Source organism: Neodiprion lecontei, chromosome 5 (genome assembly GCF_021901455.1).
Source record: "Neodiprion lecontei isolate iyNeoLeco1 chromosome 5, iyNeoLeco1.1, whole genome shotgun sequence".
Classification (NCBI taxonomy): Eukaryota; Metazoa; Arthropoda; class Insecta; order Hymenoptera; family Diprionidae; genus Neodiprion; species Neodiprion lecontei.
Genome location: NC_060264.1, coordinates 27,361,894 through 27,368,168, shown reverse-complemented (window position 1 = coordinate 27,368,168; position 6,275 = coordinate 27,361,894).

The window sequence follows — 6,275 nt, the reverse complement described above, 5'->3', positions numbered from 1 at the left end:
CACTATTCGGACGTGATTTTGCGAGAGAAATCGATTGGGCGCAGTCCCAATACGCTGCGATCAACGCATCGAAAGTTACAGCCAATAAACGAGAAGCTGTTTTTTCGACATTTTTCAGCAGGTGCTTTTTCGCTCGCCATTTCTCTCCTGTTGATCTCACGCTCTTTTCGCTGCGTTTTCTGAGTTCCTGGTGGTCCAATCAGTCAGGAAAGGGTCATACAAATCGAATCTGAGACCTAAAATTTTTCGGCCGAAAAAAAAGTAAGGCTAACCCCTTTGCATTTTTCTCGAAAATTTAAGCGATTTTGAAAAGTGCTGAAATCGATTCTTTCATGCACTATTCGGACGTGATTTTGCGAGAGAAATCGATTGGGCGCAGTCCCAATACGCTGCGATCAACGCATCGAAAGTTACAGCCAATAAACGAGAAGCTGTTTTTTCGACATTTTTCAGCAGGTGCTTTTTCGCTCGCCATTTCTCTCCTGTTGATCTCACGCTCTTTTCGCTGCGTTTTCTGAGTTCCTGGTGGTCCAATCAGTCAGGAAAGGGTCATACAAATCGAATCTGAGACCTAAAATTTTTCGGCCGAAAAAAAAGTAAGGCTAACCCCTTTGCATTTTTCTCGAAAATTTAAGCGATTTTGAAAAGTGCTGAAATCGATTCTTTCATGCACTATTCGGACGTGATTTTGCGAGAGAAATCGATTGGGCGCAGTCCCAATACGCTGCGATCAACGCATCGAAAGTTACAGCCAATAAACGAGAAGCTGTTTTTTCGACATTTTTCAGCAGGTGCTTTTTCGCTCGCCATTTCTCTCCTGTTGATCTCACGCTCTTTTCGCTGCGTTTTCTGAGTTCCTGGTGGTCCAATCAGTCAGGAAAGGGTCATACAAATCGAATCTGAGACCTAAAATTTTTCGGCCGAAAAAAAAGTAAGGCTAACCCCTTTGCATTTTTCTCGAAAATTTAAGCGATTTTGAAAAGTGCTGGAATTGATTCTTTCATGCACTATTCGGACGTGATTTTGCGAGAGAAATCGATTGGGCGCAGTCCCAATACGCTGCGATCAACGCATCGAAAGTTACAGCCAATAAACGAGAAGCTGTTTTTTCGATATTTTTCAGCAGGTGCTTTTTCGCTCGCCATTTCTCTCCTGTTGATCTCACGCTCTTTTCGCTGCGTTTTCTGAGTTCCTGGTGGTCCAATCAGTCAGGAAAGGGTCATACAAATCGAATCTGAGACCTAAAATTTTTCGGCCGAAAAAAAAGTAAGGCTAACCCCTTTGCATTTTTCTCGAAAATTTAAGCGATTTTGAAAAGTGCTGAAATCGATTCTTTCATGCACTATTCGGACGTGATTTTGCGAGAGAAATCGATTGGGCGCAGTCCCAATACGCTGCGATCAACGCATCGAAAGTTACAGCCAATAAACGAGAAGCTGTTTTTTCGACATTTTTCAGCAGGTGCTTTTTCGCTCGCCATTTCTCTCCTGTTGATCTCACGCTCTTTTCGCTGCGTTTTCTGAGTTCCTGGTGGTCCAATCAGTCAGGAAAGGGTCATACAAATCGAATCTGAGACCTAAAATTTTTCGGCCGAAAAAAAAGTAAGGCTAACCCCTTTGCATTTTTCTCGAAAATTTAAGCGATTTTGAAAAGTGCTGAAATCGATTCTTTCATGCACTATTCGGACGTGATTTTGCGAGAGAAATCGATTGGGCGCAGTCCCAATACGCTGCGATCAACGCATCGAAAGTTACAGCCAATAAACGAGAAGCTGTTTTTTCGACATTTTTCAGCAGGTGCTTTTTCGCTCGCCATTTCTCTCCTGTTGATCTCACGCTCTTTTCGCTGCGTTTTCTGAGTTCCTGGTGGTCCAATCAGTCAGGAAAGGGTCATACAAATCGAATCTGAGACCTAAAATTTTTCGGCCGAAAAAAAAGTAAGGCTAACCCCTTTGCATTTTTCTCGAAAATTTAAGCGATTTTGAAAAGTGCTGAAATCGATTCTTTCATGCACTATTCGGACGTGATTTTGCGAGAGAAATCGATTGGGCGCAGTCCCAATACGCTGCGATCAACGCATCGAAAGTTACAGCCAATAAACGAGAAGCTGTTTTTTCGACATTTTTCAGCAGGTGCTTTTTCGCTCGCCATTTCTCTCCTGTTGATCTCACGCTCTTTTCGCTGCGTTTTCTGAGTTCCTGGTGGTCCAATCAGTCAGGAAAGGGTCATACAAATCGAATCTGAGACCTAAAATTTTTCGGCCGAAAAAAAAGTAAGGCTAACCCCTTTGCATTTTTCTCGAAAATTTAAGCGATTTTGAAAAGTGCTGAAATCGATTCTTTCATGCACTATTCGGACGTGATTTTGCGAGAGAAATCGATTGGGCGCAGTCCCAATACGCTGCGATCAACGCATCGAAAGTTACAGCCAATAAACGAGAAGCTGTTTTTTCGACATTTTTCAGCAGGTGCTTTTTCGCTCGCCATTTCTCTCCTGTTGATCTCACGCTCTTTTCGCTGCGTTTTCTGAGTTCCTGGTGGTCCAATCAGTCAGGAAAGGGTCATACAAATCGAATCTGAGACCTAAAATTTTTCGGCCGAAAAAAAAGTAAGGCTAACCCCTTTGCATTTTTCTCGAAAATTTAAGCGATTTTGAAAAGTGCTGAAATCGATTCTTTCATGCACTATTCGGACGTGATTTTGCGAGAGAAATCGATTGGGCGCAGTCCCAATACGCTGCGATCAACGCATCGAAAGTTACAGCCAATAAACGAGAAGCTGTTTTTTCGACATTTTTCAGCAGGTGCTTTTTCGCTCGCCATTTCTCTCCTGTTGATCTCACGCTCTTTTCGCTGCGTTTTCTGAGTTCCTGGTGGTCCAATCAGTCAGGAAAGGGTCATACAAATCGAATCTGAGACCTAAAATTTTTCGGCCGAAAAAAAAGTAAGGCTAACCCCTTTGCATTTTTCTCGAAAATTTAAGCGATTTTGAAAAGTGCTGAAATCGATTCTTTCATGCACTATTCGGACGTGATTTTGCGAGAGAAATCGATTGGGCGCAGTCCCAATACGCTGCGATCAACGCATCGAAAGTTACAGCCAATAAACGAGAAGCTGTTTTTTCGACATTTTTCAGCAGGTGCTTTTTCGCTCGCCATTTCTCTCCTGTTGATCTCACGCTCTTTTCGCTGCGTTTTCTGAGTTCCTGGTGGTCCAATCAGTCAGGAAAGGGTCATACAAATCGAATCTGAGACCTAAAATTTTTCGGCCGAAAAAAAAGTAAGGCTAACCCCTTTGCATTTTTCTCGAAAATTTAAGCGATTTTGAAAAGTGCTGGAATTGATTCTTTCATGCACTATTCGGACGTGATTTTGCGAGAGAAATCGATTGGGCGCAGTCCCAATACGCTGCGATCAACGCATCGAAAGTTACAGCCAATAAACGAGAAGCTGTTTTTTCGATATTTTTCAGCAGGTGCTTTTTCGCTCGCCATTTCTCTCCTGTTGATCTCACGCTCTTTTCGCTGCGTTTTCTGAGTTCCTGGTGGTCCAATCAGTCAGGAAAGGGTCATACAAATCGAATCTGAGACCTAAAATTTTTCGGCCGAAAAAAAAGTAAGGCTAACCCCTTTGCATTTTTCTCGAAAATTTAAGCGATTTTGAAAAGTGCTGAAATCGATTCTTTCATGCACTATTCGGACGTGATTTTGCGAGAGAAATCGATTGGGCGCAGTCCCAATACGCTGCGATCAACGCATCGAAAGTTACAGCCAATAAACGAGAAGCTGTTTTTTCGACATTTTTCAGCAGGTGCTTTTTCGCTCGCCATTTCTCTCCTGTTGATCTCACGCTCTTTTCGCTGCGTTTTCTGAGTTCCTGGTGGTCCAATCAGTCAGGAAAGGGTCATACAAATCGAATCTGAGACCTAAAATTTTTCGGCCGAAAAAAAAGTAAGGCTAACCCCTTTGCATTTTTCTCGAAAATTTAAGCGATTTTGAAAAGTGCTGAAATCGATTCTTTCATGCACTATTCGGACGTGATTTTGCGAGAGAAATCGATTGGGCGCAGTCCCAATACGCTGCGATCAACGCATCGAAAGTTACAGCCAATAAACGAGAAGCTGTTTTTTCGACATTTTTCAGCAGGTGCTTTTTCGCTCGCCATTTCTCTCCTGTTGATCTCACGCTCTTTTCGCTGCGTTTTCTGAGTTCCTGGTGGTCCAATCAGTCAGGAAAGGGTCATACAAATCGAATCTGAGACCTAAAATTTTTCGGCCGAAAAAAAAGTAAGGCTAACCCCTTTGCATTTTTCTCGAAAATTTAAGCGATTTTGAAAAGTGCTGAAATCGATTCTTTCATGCACTATTCGGACGTGATTTTGCGAGAGAAATCGATTGGGCGCAGTCCCAATACGCTGCGATCAACGCATCGAAAGTTACAGCCAATAAACGAGAAGCTGTTTTTTCGACATTTTTCAGCAGGTGCTTTTTCGCTCGCCATTTCTCTCCTGTTGATCTCACGCTCTTTTCGCTGCGTTTTCTGAGTTCCTGGTGGTCCAATCAGTCAGGAAAGGGTCATACAAATCGAATCTGAGACCTAAAATTTTTCGGCCGAAAAAAAAGTAAGGCTAACCCCTTTGCATTTTTCTCGAAAATTTAAGCGATTTTGAAAAGTGCTGAAATCGATTCTTTCATGCACTATTCGGACGTGATTTTGCGAGAGAAATCGATTGGGCGCAGTCCCAATACGCTGCGATCAACGCATCGAAAGTTACAGCCAATAAACGAGAAGCTGTTTTTTCGACATTTTTCAGCAGGTGCTTTTTCGCTCGCCATTTCTCTCCTGTTGATCTCACGCTCTTTTCGCTGCGTTTTCTGAGTTCCTGGTGGTCCAATCAGTCAGGAAAGGGTCATACAAATCGAATCTGAGACCTAAAATTTTTCGGCCGAAAAAAAAGTAAGGCTAACCCCTTTGCATTTTTCTCGAAAATTTAAGCGATTTTGAAAAGTGCTGAAATCGATTCTTTCATGCACTATTCGGACGTGATTTTGCGAGAGAAATCGATTGGGCGCAGTCCCAATACGCTGCGATCAACGCATCGAAAGTTACAGCCAATAAACGAGAAGCTGTTTTTTCGACATTTTTCAGCAGGTGCTTTTTCGCTCGCCATTTCTCTCCTGTTGATCTCACGCTCTTTTCGCTGCGTTTTCTGAGTTCCTGGTGGTCCAATCAGTCAGGAAAGGGTCATACAAATCGAATCTGAGACCTAAAATTTTTCGGCCGAAAAAAAAGTAAGGCTAACCCCTTTGCATTTTTCTCGAAAATTTAAGCGATTTTGAAAAGTGCTGGAATTGATTCTTTCATGCACTATTCGGACGTGATTTTGCGAGAGAAATCGATTGGGCGCAGTCCCAATACGCTGCGATCAACGCATCGAAAGTTACAGCCAATAAACGAGAAGCTGTTTTTTCGATATTTTTCAGCAGGTGCTTTTTCGCTCGCCATTTCTCTCCTGTTGATCTCACGCTCTTTTCGCTGCGTTTTCTGAGTTCCTGGTGGTCCAATCAGTCAGGAAAGGGTCATACAAATCGAATCTGAGACCTAAAATTTTTCGGCCGAAAAAAAAGTAAGGCTAACCCCTTTGCATTTTTCTCGAAAATTTAAGCGATTTTGAAAAGTGCTGAAATCGATTCTTTCATGCACTATTCGGACGTGATTTTGCGAGAGAAATCGATTGGGCGCAGTCCCAATACGCTGCGATCAACGCATCGAAAGTTACAGCCAATAAACGAGAAGCTGTTTTTTCGACATTTTTCAGCAGGTGCTTTTTCGCTCGCCATTTCTCTCCTGTTGATCTCACGCTCTTTTCGCTGCGTTTTCTGAGTTCCTGGTGGTCCAATCAGTCAGGAAAGGGTCATACAAATCGAATCTGAGACCTAAAATTTTTCGGCCGAAAAAAAAGTAAGGCTAACCCCTTTGCATTTTTCTCGAAAATTTAAGCGATTTTGAAAAGTGCTGAAATCGATTCTTTCATGCACTATTCGGACGTGATTTTGCGAGAGAAATCGATTGGGCGCAGTCCCAATACGCTGCGATCAACGCATCGAAAGTTACAGCCAATAAACGAGAAGCTGTTTTTTCGACATTTTTCAGCAGGTGCTTTTTCGCTCGCCATTTCTCTCCTGTTGATCTCACGCTCTTTTCGCTGCGTTTTCTGAGTTCCTGGTGGTCCAATCAGTCAGGAAAGGGTCATACAAATCGAATCTGAGACCTAAAATTT